The 15,484-nt window shown below is 42.5% G+C and overlaps 1 pseudogene across 1 annotated transcript; it reads left to right on the top strand.

Annotated features, from left to right (window-relative positions):
- Positions 1–8,568: 8,568 nt before the first annotated feature.
- On the top strand, positions 8,569–9,369 carry LOC114621056 (annotated as a pseudogene). Its single transcript, XR_003711385.1, has one exon. The product of XR_003711385.1 is annotated as a 40S ribosomal protein S3 pseudogene (transcript).
- The last annotated feature ends 6,115 nt before the right edge of the window (positions 9,370–15,484 follow it).

Genomic DNA, 15,484 nt, shown 5'->3' with positions numbered 1-15,484 from the left:
TTAAGATACTTTGATATACGCACATGAAAGAATCAGTAGTTAAAAGCATTGATCATTTGGGTGGGTGGAATGAAATGTGTATTAGTAAGACATCGGATTAGAAAAGCAGGGGGTAGAAGTTCTGTGTAGTTCATCTTGATAAGTCAACAGCCCCTATCCCATCGGAGAGCTGGGTCAGATCCACTGTGCACCTGAAGCATCTTTTCTCTGTGTCCTCTGGTGCTGAGGCTGGGCCTTCAGCCCCCTGGCTATGTTAATTGCTTAGAAAAAAATGGGTTTGCAGAATTGATAAACACTGCAGACAGACAGGCAGGCAGGCAGGCAGGCAGGCAGACAGACAGACAGACAGACAGTGCAATGGGCTGATCATTAGATGATATGAATTGTAAGTGCAATTCAATAGGAGTATAGCTGAAACCATTGTAGAGGGTAAACTTTTTAAAGTTTTTAAATATTTTATTTTATTTTATTTTATTTTATATTTATTTTATTTTATTTTTTTATTATATTTTATTAAATTCTATTTTATTTTATTTTATTTTATTTTATTTATTTTATTCTATGTTTGTGAGTATTTTGCCTGCATGTATATATGCCTGGTGCCGGAAGGGGTCAGAAAAGGGCACTGGATTCCCTGAAACTGGAGTTACAGATGGTTGTGAGCTGCCATGTGGGTGCCAAAAATCAAACCTGGGTCCTCTGCAAGATCAGCAGTTGCTCTTAACCTCTGAGCCAACTCTCCAGCCAATGGATGAACATTGTTAACTGCAACCAGAAGCTAATTTGCATGTTAATTCAACTAGGTTTGCCTTTGTCACCTATGAGTCAACATAAGTTCCTTTCTTAAAAAAAGATATTTTTCTTTTATGTGTATCACCGTTACCTTCATGTGTCCGGGGGCACTGTGTGCATGCAGTGGCCTTGGAGACCAGAATAGGGGGCCAGAGCTCCAGGAACTGGAGTTATAAATGCTTGTGTTACATGAACAACATTTGGTCTTTTTCTTGTCATTTCTGCTAAGTAAAAATATTTTGAAAATATTCTGTAATTTAGTCCACCAAATTAGTGAACATTTACTAAATTAACATTTTGAAAAATACTATGTTAAATTATTTTTGAATTGTTAGTAAAAGATCATAAGAAATCAAAACTGTGCTGGTCTATACTAATTATCACGGTATGTGAGAAAGAGTTTATATACTTCAAAAATGCAATAAGAGAGGGTCATTCCATTTATCCCAGGATATGGGAGGCAGAGGCAGTTATGTTTCTGTGAGTTCAAGGCTGGCCTTGTCTATATTATGAGTTCCAGGACAGCTAGGGTTATGTGGAAAGATCATGTCATAGGAAAACAAACACATATGCTCTTGTGCACACTCACACACGCAGTAAGCAAAATATAAGATAATAAAAAGCTTTGCTAATAATATCATATTTTAGGACAGTGAGATGGCTCAGCAGGTAAAGGCACTTGTCACCAAGCCTAATGACCCTAGTTCAATACCCTGGACCCACATGGTAAAAGGAGAGAACCAACTCCCTCAGATTGTCTGTCCTCCGACCTCTATAGGGACACACAAGATAAATGAGTATAAAAGATCTTTTTAAACTAATATATATTATGTCAGTTATCAGGTAATATTAATGGCATGGCAATGCCTGTATTCACATCCATCAAACATTAATGAGAAAACTTGAAGACTATCAGTTCGGTGCTTACCGAAAACGATGTGGCAGCGGTGAAAATGACTGCGCTCAGTATCCAACCGGAAGCGGAGTCGACTCGGATCCCCCTCTTCTGCTCCTTGCGATCCTCCTTTGCCTTCCTACTTGGCAGCCATAAGTGAGTATGGCAGGGCGATGTTATGTGGCTGATCAACCTGGCAGGATCTGGATCACCTAGGAAACACGCTCTCAGGCACACCTGTGAGGGATCACTTAGATTAGGTCAACTGAGGTAGAAGAGCCGCCCTGAAGGAGGCAGCCCCATCAGTACGCTTGGGTCCCGACTGCCTAAAAAGGAAACTTGTTGGACATGGGTGTCTCAGTTAGGTTTGCTGTTGCTGTGACGAAACAACATGAGCAAAGAACTTGGGGAGCAAAGGGTCTATTCGGTTTGTTTCCACATCACAGTTCATCTTCAAAGGAAGTCAGGACAAGAACTCAGGCAGGGCGGAAACCTGGAGGCAGGAGCTGATGCAGAAGCCATGGAGGGGTGCTGCTTACTGACTTGCTCCCCATGGCTTGCTTATGGGAGCACCCATGTTGGAACCCAGGATTACCAGCCCAGGGATAATACCACTCACCATCGGCTGGGTGCCATCCATCACTAAAGAAAATAGCCAGCAGGGTTGCCTACAGCCCAATATCATAGAGGCATTTTCGCAGCCGAGACTCCCTCCTTTCAGACGGCTCTAGCTTACACGAAGTTAACAAAACTAGCCAGTACAATGGGCATTCATCCTTTTAAATCTCTTGCCTCCCAACTGGATTCAGTGTGACCAGCTGCCCTATGCTTCTATTGCTGTGATTTCCACAACAATGAACTATGAAATTGTGAGCCTAAATATTTTCTCCCTGACGTTGCTGTTATCAGTATCTTACCACCTCAATGGGAAAAGTGACAAATACACAGGGCTATTCATGCAGCCTCCTCTTCTACTGTCTAACAGAAGCTTTGTTAGGCTATACCATTGACTGCCCAGAAGTTTGTATTGTGCTCCTGTCTGAGGCCCTGTGTATCCAATCTTCCATGCCTTTACTTCTGTTCACTGATGTCAGGCCACACCTGCTATGGGATATACGAAGGACCTTGTGCTCACAGATAAGCACTAGGGAACTATGGGAATGTTAGTACACAGGCTTGTCCCTTCAAGGGAAGGAATTCTATACCTGTCATCCACCCAGAGGGCTAGGAGTAGACAGGCATTCTAACCTAGTGACATTTGTGCTGTGTGGCTAGGGAGACCACACTGGAGCCTTCCCCAGAATTTTATCATAAGCTTGTTTTTTCTCAGTCAATCTGTAGAACCCATCTTTATGGAAGCTGTCATATGTTGTCCATCTGTAGAACCTATCTTTAAGCTGCCACATGTACTCTACAAAGTGTTTCCCTGTCGTCATGTCTGATTCTTATTTAGCTTGCTTTGTTCCTCAAAGAGCTTCTTGTATGCTTTATTGGGCACATGGGATTGAATTCATTCTCACTAGAAAAATTCATCAAAATTTGCTGGGCTCAAATATGCCTCAAATAAACCGCTCAAGGTCAGAGCCAGAAGTTTGAATCAACACCAGCCACTAAATATGATGGACTAAACTGCCTTCTCCCTCCCTGGATCAGTCACCACTTGCTGACTCTGGAAATTACAGAACCCCCTTCAACCTGCCCCCCCATCTTGACAGTTCACAGATGTTCCCCCCAATAAAACTCTTTCAGTTTTGATCCTGTTTTGCTGTTTGTTTCTTAGAGGACCCAAATTAACATGAGTAAATTACAAAGAAAAATTTATAATAGACAGAAAATGTAGCACAAAGAGTGTGACTACTTGTAGTATATTCATAATTTTTTTTTATTTTTTTATTTTTTTTAGGTTTTTTGAGACAGGGTTTCTCTGTGTAGCCCTGGCTGTCCTAGAACTCACTCTGTAGACCAGGCTGGCCTAGAACTCAGAAATCCGCCTGCCTCTGCCTCCCAAGTGCTGAGATTAAAGGCGTATGCCACCACTGTCCAGTGCATAATCATAATTTAAGTGATTTCAGATTCCTTGCAGGATCTCTACACAGTTGTAAGCCAATATTTTAGGTTTAAGGCATAAACCTGGGTATCTTTTCATATTTACTACTTCTACTGAACTGAATTTTGCCCAATGTTTTTATTTATTTTGAAATTTGTTGCTAGGCTGACCAGGGGCCAGAATATAATAGTGCCTATTATTGAACTTGTAACAACAAATCTCAAATCATGATCTCTTAGTAAAAAGTAAATGTTTGTCAGATGAAAAGGTTGGTTTAGGGTTGGTGAGATGGCTTAAGAAGTAAAAGCAGTTGCCATGTAAATGTGATGACCTGAGTTTAAACCTCAGAATCCATGTGAAGGAAGAAAGAACTGACTCCACAAAGTTGTCCTCTGACCTTTAATGCATCATGGGATACATGTGCGTGTGCACACACACACACTACAACTAAAGACTAGACTGTGCTACGCTACACTATATTGTACTCCTAAAGAGATTTTTTTTTTTAATGACTAGTTTACAGGGAGAGAAAACTTTGTGATAGCAATTACTAATAATTTACCAGCATCTGAAGGATAGCTTTAAAGTAGGACTGGAATTTCGCAAGTACAAGACAAGAGTGACACCAGCTATTTAACCATTCTGATTGGTCAAGTAGTAGGAAAATAAGCTACAGGTTTCTTTTTTTTTTCTTCTTCTTCTTTTTTTCTTTTTTCTTTTTTCTTTTTTGGTTTTTCGAGACAGGGTTTACTCTGTATGGACCTGGCTGTCCTGGAACTTACTCTGTAAACCAGGCTGGCCTTGAACTCAGAAACCCACCTGCCTCTGCCTCCCAAGTGCTGGGATTAAAGGCGTGCGCCATCACTGCCCGGCATGCTACAGGTTTCTAATGGGTGTCTCTCCTCTGTCTTTCCTTAACTTACAGAGCCCATGTTTCAGCAAGGTTAAAAGTCAAAGAGTCCTGCACTTGGGAGGCAGAAGCAGACAGATCTAGGGTTTGAGAGCAGTGTGGTCTACAGAGTGAGTTCCAGGACAGGCAGAGCTACACCGAGAAACCCTATCTCGTCTCTGGGAAAAAAAAAAATTAAAGAATCCTTTTCTGTAAGCACATTGTCAGGTGGATTTATGGGGGTGTGGGTGCTAGAAAGTCGAAGTTCTTTTTTTTTTTTCTTTTTTTATTGGATATTTTATTTATTTACATTTCAAATGTTATCCCCTTTCCTGATTTCCCATCTGGAAACCCCCTATCCCATCCCTCCCTCCCCCTGCTTCTATGAGGGTGTTCTACCCACTCACCTCACTACACTGGCATTTCCCTACACTGGGGCATCCAGCCTTCAGAGGACCAAGGGACACTCCACCCATTGATGCCTGACAAGGCCATCCTCTGCTACATATGCAGCTGGAGCCATGTGTACTCTTGGGTTGGTGGTTTAGTCCCTGGGAGCTCTGGGGTATCTGGTTGGTTGATATTGTTGCTCTTCCTATGGAGTTGAAAACCCCTTCAGTTCCTTCAGTCCTTTCTCTAACTCTTCCATTGGGGACCCTGTGCTTAGTCCCATGGTTGGCTGAGAGCATCTGCCTCTGTATTTGTCAGGCTCTGGCAGAACCTCTCAGGAGACAGCTATAACAGGCTCCTGTCAGCAAGTACTTCTTGGCATCAGCAATAGTGTCTGGGTTTGGTGTCTGTATATGGGATAGATCCTTAGGTGGGCAGTCCCTGGACAGCATTTTCTTCCATCTTTGCTCCACACTTTGTCTCTGTTTTTCCTTTAGACAAGAGAAATTCTGGGTTAAAAATTTGGAGATGAGTGGGTAGCCCCATCTCCCAATGGGGGGGGGGGGGCTTCTCTAACCTCTGGATATGGTCTTTACAGGTTCTCCCTCCCGTTTCTTGGGCATTTCAGCTAATCTCATCCTCATTGGATCCTGGGAGCCTCTTGGGACTTGCTGGTGGCTACCACCAGTTACCCATCCCCCACCCCCCACACTGCTATACATCTCTGTTCAAATTCCTGTCCATCTGTATATCATCCCTGTCTCCTCCTATACCTGATCCTGCCCCCCCTTTTCCCCTCCCCCTCTTCTCTTCCTCCCAAGTCCCTCCCACCCTCTACTGCCTGTGAGTATTTTGTTTCCCCTTCTAAGAAGGACTGGAACATCCACATGTAGTTCTCCACCATTTGGGCCCTAAGAAGTGCAGTTTTCTTACTGTCCTTGACCAGATATCTTTTGGAAACGTACTTTCTCCACAGGCAACTCTGGCTTCATCAGTGGAACCTTGAATTCCCAGCACCATCAGCAGGACCAGTGGTTGGTCTTCTTTCTCAAGCTTTCCCCTTCATGCATGCTCCTGTCTTTCTGTCCTTCCATGATATGACCTTTTACTTTCACAGTTGTTTTCTTGAACACTCACGAACAACACTAAAATTCTGTATATACTAAAAACATCTTAACTTCCTGCACCATACCTGTGTCCTAAGATGTTTTTACCTTGTGAGCTGCAATTCTATTCACATAGGACCCTCCTGTGATCTTCTTCTGCTTCCTTCCAAAGCCTTCAAGATCCAACTTCAGAAGCTACCCAAACCTCAGTAATGGCAACCGTCAAGACCCTTAACTGTGACTGCTTCTCTTCCTAAGCACCTTTCTTTCTTTTAACGCTGGAGCTTACAAAAATGTCTTTAATAAACTCCAACTCTACTTCATACTGGTTGGTCTTGAAATTATTTTGTGTGGCAAAGTGATTAATCTTGATTTATCTGGGTTCAGACCCCTGAAAGATGACAGGAACTCCTTGGGGTGCTGCCAGTGACAGGTTGGAGATGTACCTCCCTCCATCCCTGCTATCACTGCCAACCTGTATGAGGTTGTAAAGGATTTTAAGCCTCAGATAAGGTCACAACCCATCCACCACTTTGATTTCAGCCAGGTGAGGCCTGGAAAAGCAGCTTAGTTCCATTTTGCTTGTGGAAATAATAATTTATATTGCTGTCTGCTAATATTTTTCTCATGTAACAATGAAAACTAATTCAAGTTGCTATCACTGGAGCCATGACCTTGAGTCTCTAGATAAATATCTGTGTTAGCTTTAACTGCTTGTGTTCTACCCAACATCTACTAGAGTTTTCTTGTAACCTGAGTGAGTGTGTGAGTGTGTGTGTGTCCATGCATGTGTGTATGCATGTGTTTTGTATATACACAAAACTCCCTCTGAAATATGGCCAGGCTCATGCCATCCTGAGCTAAAATAAATGGAGTCCTACCACCTATGTGTAGCCTCCCATGCCTGTGAGCCAATGCCTGTTTATTTACCATTATGGTTTTGTACAAAGTACTAAGTCTACTCAGCTGAACTTCTTTCATCTCCCCACAGCCTGAGTCTCCGTCACCACCTAGAAGGTAGGTTTGTTTCCTTTCCCTACAGTGATCCCCAGGAACTTTCACCGACCCTCGATATCCTACACCTGCATTTGGTATCTGAGAGCTGAGCCATTGAGCCTGTCAGTAGTATCAGACAACCCTGTCACTCAAAGAACGTTTTGACATCATGCATCTTACCACTTGCTTTGATTTAGAAATATTAGTAGTTTAAAACTTTTTAATTGCCCTACACATGTGTTGTCTTCTTGCAAATTTACTAATGAAATTATTTTTGTCTAGTAAGTGGTTTTCAAAATATGGTAAGACTCAGAACCTTTATAGAACTATTAGTCTATTTCTGGGAAATAGGTAAAGGGAAATATGAAAAGGTATGCATACCATGAGATGTATGTGGAGGTCAGAGGACAACTTGCAGGGATAGTCTCTCCCCTCCCACCAGTCAGGTCACCTGGCTTACCTGCAATGTCTTTAACCACAGAGCTGTTTCATTGGCCTGGAGAGCTCCTGAGATTTTTAACACCGATATGAAAAAGTAAGTACTACCTGGAGGCAGGTTGCCAGATGTGTATCTGTAGTCCCAGCTGCTCAGGAGACAGAGAACACAGGAGTGATTGAGCCTTTGGGTATGAGGATAGCCTGGATGACGTCCTAAGGGTCTGTTTCAAATGAACCAACAAATACACAGATATAGTCTACAGTTTAGAAGATGAGGGTGGACCAGGTCTGGTGAATCCCCTGTATGGGGGAAGTAAAAAGCTCTGGAGGAGACAGAGAGGTAAATCTAACTGGACTAACTGGACACTACATTGTTCTAAGTACATAAATTGTCACCAAACATTTACCTACATTTTCTATATGTAAGCGAGAATTTCAGACTATCTGAAGCTGACCCCACTTACTTAAGATACTATTTTATGTATATGTTTATCTGCATGTATGTATGTATGTATGTATATATGGATGGATGGATAGATGGATGGTTGGATGGATGGGTGGATGTATACCACTCTTGTACCTAGTACTCACAAAAGCCAGAAGAGGGCATCAGATCTCCTGAAAATGGAGTGACAGACAGTTGCGAGCTGGGTAAGTTGGGTGCCGAGAACTAAACCCAGGGCCTCTGGATAACCGCAAGTACTATTAACTGCTGAGCAATAATTCTGGCCCTGAGTGCTGGGGGGCATTTTTGGTCAACAAAGGTTAGTGTTTTCCTTCACATGCTCCTGGCTATTTCCATCTCCAGCCATTGCTTATAGGCTGCCTTCTCTTTGCAGTGCCTCATTCTTCGTTATTTGTAAAAGCTGTCATTGTTCTGCAATCAATTTCTTTTCTTTTCTGTGCTTAAATACTTCTGAAACAGATATGCATCGGCAAAAAAAAAAAAAAAGGTAAGGTCTTTACAGTCAAAAGTTCCACTTACTCTAGTCAGAAGGCTACTTAAGAAAATCCAGTTGTGACAGATTTCCAAGAAGAGGAAGTTTGTAGCTGATGGCATCTTCAAAGCTGAACTGAATGAGTTTCTCACTCGGGAGCTGGCTGAAGATGGCTACTCTGGAGTTGAAGTCCGAGTTACACCGACCAGAACAGAAATCATTATTTTAGCCACCAGAACACAGAATGTTCTTGGGGAGAAGGGTCGTCGGATCAGAGAGTTGACTGCAGTTGTCCAGAAGCGGTTTGGCTTCCCTGAAGGCAGCGTAGAGCTTTATGCAGAGAAAGTGGCCACAAGAGGCCTGTGTGCCATTGCCCAGGCAGAGTCTCTGCGCTACAAACTCTTGGGAGGGCTTGCGGTTCGAAGGGCCTGCTATGGTGTGCTTCGGTTCATTATGGAGAGTGGGGCCAAGGGCTGTGAGGTTGTGGTGTCTGGGAAGCTCCGAGGGCAGAGGGCCAAGTCCATGAAGTTTGTGGATGGTCTGATGATTCACAGTGGAGACCCTGTTAACTACTATGTTGACACTGCTGTGCACCATGTGCTCCTCAGACAGGGTGTGCTGGGCATCAAAGTGAAAATCATGCTGCCCTGGGACCCCAGTGGTAAGATTGGTCCCAAGAAGCCTCTGCCTGATCATGTGAGCATTGTGGAACCTAAAGATGAAATCTTGCCCACTACCCCCATCTCAGAACAGAAGGGTGGGAAGCCAGAGCCACCTGCCATGCCCCAGCCAGTGCCTACAGCATAACAGGGTCGTGGCAGCTGCATCTGGATGCTGGATGTTACCTTGTAAAGACATTTAATAAAATCTTGAACAAAGACACAAAAAAAAAAAAAAAGAAAATCCAGTTGTAAGTTTTTATTAATACATCCTGTATATTTTTTCCTATTTTTATATGTGTGATGTGTATGTGTATATGAGTATTTGCTTGTACCTGGGAGTGCGGGCATATAGAAGCCCAAAATTGCTGCCCAGAATATCGTCAAATGACTCTTTTTCACTGATGAAGTGGAAGTCATGTCATGTGATGCAACTCACATGGTGATGAGGCAAGACCTGTGGGAGGACACGTGATGTTTGGAGAGAGTATAAATAGGACTCAGTAGACAGTGACAGGCCACTTGTATGGCTAGCTGTGCAACTCTTCCTTGGGCTTGCATCTTTGTTGCTCTTCACTCCGGTGAGAAAGGCATGGCAGAGAACTTCTCCTGAAAGACTCCTCTATGGGGACCCCGGAAGGATGCGACCCCAAAGACACTCCAGAGACCTCTTGCTGTAATAACATGAGTCAGGTCTTTTAATATACGAAGCTTCGGGTCGATACGTGCCTCACGCAGGAGGTAGGGGTAATCGACCTCGAGACCTAATAGCTTAGGGTTTTGACAAGGGGCGGGGGGGGGGGGGAAGGAGAGGGTTGTGGGTAATCACACACAATCGGTTGTTTTAAATGTCTGTAATGTGTGTAAGCAGATCTCAGACAGAGATCTCAGACAAATCTCACGAGAATAGTCTCTGATCCCTGTGGCCTTGGGACCCAGTGAGAATGCTTATCTGAGCCAACAGACTATCTGGCTGAATCTAATTTATAAGTCCTTGGGACCTCTGGTGGGAGTTTCTCCAGAGGAGGCTAAGTCAGACACCATGGGAACAGATTCTCGGAACACTCAATTGACCTTTGTTTCTCTAGCTCTGCATCCTCTGTGACAGCCTTGGGTTAGCAAGCTAGCTGACCTGCAATTCTTAACTATTTGTATTAGTGAATTAAGGTTTCCTGTTATACTATTTAACTAGCTTAAAAAAAAAAATCTCTTTTCACTCCTGGCATCCTGGTCACTCCCACTCCCACTGACTCATGCAGATTCTGCAGAGGCCTGGCAGTTTCTCCTGGATTGTTGTCTCTCCCCACCCCCTAGTTGCTGATTCATATTTGGTGACACTTTTGAACTGGACTGTTGGTATCCTGACACTACTGAACTGGACTACTGGTATTCTGACAGCAAATAGAGATTGGAATTGCCACAAGGAATTACTTCTAAACAGGTTCACATCCCCTTGTCCCATTTACCATCTTTTCTCCTCTCCCTTTGGCTTGTGGGCTAGAAGCGGGTGTGGAAGCATTTGAGAACCCTTATTAAAGTAGGTCTTGAAAAATCAAACACACACTGAGGCAGGGTGTGTCAGTCAAACCCAGAACTCATAGAGATGGCTAGTCTCGATAGCTCAGCTTGCCCTGGGAGTTCTGTGTGTCTGCCTTTAGGAGCTAGACTAATAATAGGTAGGTTACCACTCTTACCTAACATATATGTGGGTTTCTTGGGATCTGAACTCCAGTTCTCATGACTATACCACAAGTACATTCTTAACCACTGAGCCATCTTCCCGGACCCCTCCCCTGGTTGTAGTTTTTGGAAAGAAATTATTCCCTTACTGGTCTGCATAGCCAATAAGGGAGGGCTAGAAAAACACTTTCTGTAAGTCCTTAAGGGGCTACAGCCAGGGAAAATTGGGTATTTTTTTCTTCTCAGTTGTGCAAAAGATCTTTTTAAAATGCTCCATTTCTGCTCAAATTCATTTGATATCACCACTCTGATTTTCCTCAGTTTTAAAGCTAAAATCTGTCTACAATTTTTAAGTTCCATAAATAGCAACCTCCCACTTAAATCCCAAATGGAAACCTGTGTATACTGCTTTGTCATCAAGCCAGCTTGACACAGATGCACAGAGGAAAAAGTCCAAGAAATAAGGAAAAATAGGCAAACTATATAAGTGTTATACATTTTGTCGATATAACTAATTATCAATAAAATACTGTCAAACCACTTTTATTTTAATTAAAAAAAAAAACAAAACAAAAATGAGGCTGTAGGATAGTGACCTTTGTAGCCACTTCAAATACAAAGCCATTAATCAGTCTTAGCAATTGTGCTGACAAGTTTTATCAAGCTAGAGTCATCAGAGAGGAGGGAACCTCAACTGAAAAAGTACCTTCCTAATATCAGGCTGCAGGAAAGCCTGGAGGGCATGTTCTTAATTAGTGATTGATGGGGAGGGCCCAGCACATTGTGGGCAGTGCCACCCTTGGGCTGTGGTCCTGACTTCTATAAGAAAGCAGGATGAGCAAGTCATGGGAAGCAATCCAGTAAGCAGAAACCTCCAAGGCCTCTGCATTAGTTCTTGCCTCCAAGTTCTAGCCCTGTTTGAGTTCCTGTCTCAGCTTCCCTCAATGGACTGTGACTCAGGATATATAATCCCAAAAAGGAGCCTATCCTCCACAAGTTGCCTTCGGTCATTGTGTTCCTTCACAGCAATAATGGTAGCCCTAAGACAGCAATATAAATCAAGTATCACTATTGCCCAAAAGGAATATATATTATGTATGCTTGCATGTATTCCTGTGTGTGTGTGTGTGTGTGTGTGTGTGTGTGTGTGTGTGTGGTGTATTCCTCAGGTACTGAGTCATCTAGTATTTCGAAATATTCATAAGAAGTCCAGGGAAAATGACTGTGGTTCACTGACTCACTTACCTCAAGCTGTATCAACCATAACCTATTAACATGTGTTAATAGGTGGACCACAGTGTCAAGTTTTAAAGACAGAACTTTCACAGACATGATTCATGAATCAAAAAGCACAAAACCTCAGTGGTTCAGGGGTCCATGAAGGGTGTACAACGAGAAAACTCTTATCACATATCACCAGACAAAGCTCCAGCCGGTGGTTTCTGACTGGTTGAGCTAAAGCTTTGTTGTCTTAGGTTATCACCATTCACTCAGAGGAGAGTTTGGTATTCTTAATTGCAGCTCAACACCCTGGAGTTACCTCAATCCAATGAATTCCCAGCTAAGTATGTCATCACAGGGAAGAGTAAAGGGAGAAATGTGGAGGCCCGAGGGTACCGTCTGGGTTCTGTTGTTGAAGAATGAAGAGAAGCACCTGGAGTCCACTCTCCTAGGATAGGACAAGCTCGTTTCCTGAGTGATGAGGCAGATGATGGAAAGGTGCAGGTTCGTGGTATTTATTTGGTAATGACTGCAACTATTTCACTAGGGATTATTGTTTATCTGATCTTACTTTAGTGAAATAGTTGCAGTCATTAAAAGTCTCTCAATCAAAAGGAAAAAAAAATCCCAGTGCCAGATGGTTTTAACACAGAATTCTACCAGACTTTCAAAGACGAGTTAATGCCAATACTCCTCAAAATACTCACAAAAGAAAAACAGAAGGAAAATTGCCCAATTCACTTTATGAGACCACAGTTACCCTGATGCCCAAACCACATAAAGACTCAACAAAGAGAATTATAGACCAATTTTTCTTATGTGCATAGACGTAAAAATAGTCAATAAAATACTTGTAAACCAAGGAGAGAGTGGGTAGTCTTTTCTTATTTCTGATTTTAATGGAGTTGCTTTGAGTTTCTCTCCATTTAATTTGATGTTTGCTATAGGCTTGCTGTAAACTGTTTTTATTATGTTTGGGTATGTTCCTTGTATCCTTAATCTCTCCAAGACTTCTATCATAAAGGTGTTTTGGATTTTCAAAGGACTTTTCTGCATCTATGAAATTATCAAATGCTTTTTTTTATCTTTCAGTTTGTTTATATGGTGGATTACATTTTCTGATTTTTGGATACTTAGCCATCCCTGTATCTCTGAGCTGAAGTCTACTTGATCATGGTGAATGATCTATTTGTTGTGTTCTTAGATTTGGATGGATAAATAGACAGACAAACAGACAAGCAACTAACTAAAAGATAGGACAAACCTAAAAGGTGTAAATGTATGTGGTGGTCATCTCTGCTTCAAATAATCTTATTTTTTAAGTTGGTAATTTAGAAGTTAATTTTTGTTTCATTTTCATTTCTTTTAATATTTTTTTCCTTTTCTTTTGCCCCTGAGACACCATGAAGAGTAAGTGAGCAGTGAGAAATAAACTCTTTAACTTGTAAAGAGATTTTATTTACAGATGGAGCCTGAGGATCTCTTTGGAGCACTGACTGCTTTTCCTGTGAGAAAGTTGGTCCCTAGTTCCATTTTAGAGTTACATAGCTTTGTCTACGGTGGTGTTAATTAGCTGAAATTTGTTTTGAGGTTTTTAATTCCCACCCCCCAACAAATGAATAAAGAAACAGGAACACCTTTAGTGAAAAAGGTAACAGACATAAGCCCCACAGGTAGAGCTGCCCCAGAACATCAAGGTATTGTTAATGTCCTGGAGAAAAACTTTTCTCAGAAGTGAGAGAAAAGCAGACTCCATTTTCTCTGAAACTTTTGCCAATGCCTATGGTGGTTTGAGTGAAAATGGCCCCCATAGACTCATAGGGAGTGGCTCTTTTAGGAGGTGTGGCCTTTTTGGACAAAGTGTGTCATCGAGAGTGGGCTTTTGGGCCTGAGAAGTTAAAGCTAGGCCCAGTGTCACTCTCTCTTCCTGATGTCTGCAGGAATACAGAACTCTCAGCTCCTCCAGCACCATGTCTGCCTGTGTGCTATCATGCTTCACACCATGACAATAATGGACTCAACATCTCTACTGTAAGGCAGCCCCTAATGAAATGTTTTCCCTTTATAAGAGTTGTCATGGTCATGATATCTCTTCATAGCAGTGGAAACCCTAAGACAGTGCCTAATATCTGCGCTAAGTGAGAAACCTCGAAGGAGAATGAAATAATTTGTTGTAGAAACTAGACCCTTTTAGGGTTTAAAGACGTTCCTTTCATGTCCATTTGATGGGTCTATGTGTCAAATATTAGAGATTACGAATACAGCAGAGGCTATGCAACTTTTAGTCATGAACTACTATGATGTGGTTTCCCAGTGGCTGGTTTGTTTCATACACCCACAGAAGCAAAGAAGAGACTCCACTGAAGTGATGTGTTTAACCCCATAGAGCTCCTACAAATAATATTCCTGAAGCCATGACTAGTAAAGATGACCATGACCCAAGCTAATAAGGCCCAGTAAAGATATTAACCAAATAATAACCAGAATTGACTCACACTTACTTCAACTGTCTAACAGTCAGACATAGATTATGAACAACTATGATTAACATGCTAATAGCTTAAAAATTGACCATATCTAAAAAGGATACGCAAAATAGAAATTGCCATGGCATAGACGCAAAGCAATGAGAATATAGTATATAAAAACAACCACCAAAGAACACAGCTGCTGAAGTTAATCTGTTCCGGTTTCAGTGACGACTCTGAGGACCCGTGGTTGGAGGAAGTTGGGAGTAAAGATGCTAGCAGAAGGAGTGGCTATATTTGGGGAGACTTTGGAGCTTCCTTCATGCCATGAGGAAGGGAAGCGGTAACCAGAGCTTCTGGAGCCACAGACCGCAGAGGCACCAGCTCCTCCCTTCTGGCAGACAGGAGCATCACCATCAGATTCTTACTCAGAGGGCTCCAGGCTTCTCTGGGAAAGAAGGAAAAGCAACAGGAGAAAAAGGTCTCATCCTCTCTGTAACTTGTTCTGAAGTCAGAACGGGGCTCTGCTCGTGCTTTGTAAGTTCTAGGTCTATCCGGAGTGGAAGAATATTAGTGCTTACCTCTGTTCAGGAATTAACTGCTTTACAGGCCCTTGAGAATCAGCTGTAACTAATGCACTATTCATGACTTCTCTGCTCAATTCCTACAGACCAGGAGCTCAGGTTTATCAAACCATTTCAGCAGAGAAGACTTCTGATTGAGGTACAAGAGCTTACCTAAGATGCCAAATAGTGATGGACTACATCTTTAGTCCCTTTGGTGATGCCCCAAAGGCTTATCCATCAGTTGTAGTCCAACACTTCATCACTCTTTGATCTAGAGGACAGATTTTCTTCATTCCAAAAGGGCAACTCTCTGCCAGTACTGTCCTTCAGAATCTCTGAGGTGGGTGCACACCCTGAGAGAGCTCTTTGTCTCTGCAGTCCTTACAGATGATGTGGTAG

The sequence above is a fragment of the Grammomys surdaster genome, unplaced genomic scaffold (assembly GCF_004785775.1).
Source record: "Grammomys surdaster isolate TR1022 unplaced genomic scaffold, NIH_TR_1.0 171, whole genome shotgun sequence".
NCBI lineage: Eukaryota > Metazoa > Chordata > Mammalia > Rodentia > Muridae > Grammomys > Grammomys surdaster.
This window is presented reverse-complemented; position numbering and strand designations above follow the sequence as displayed.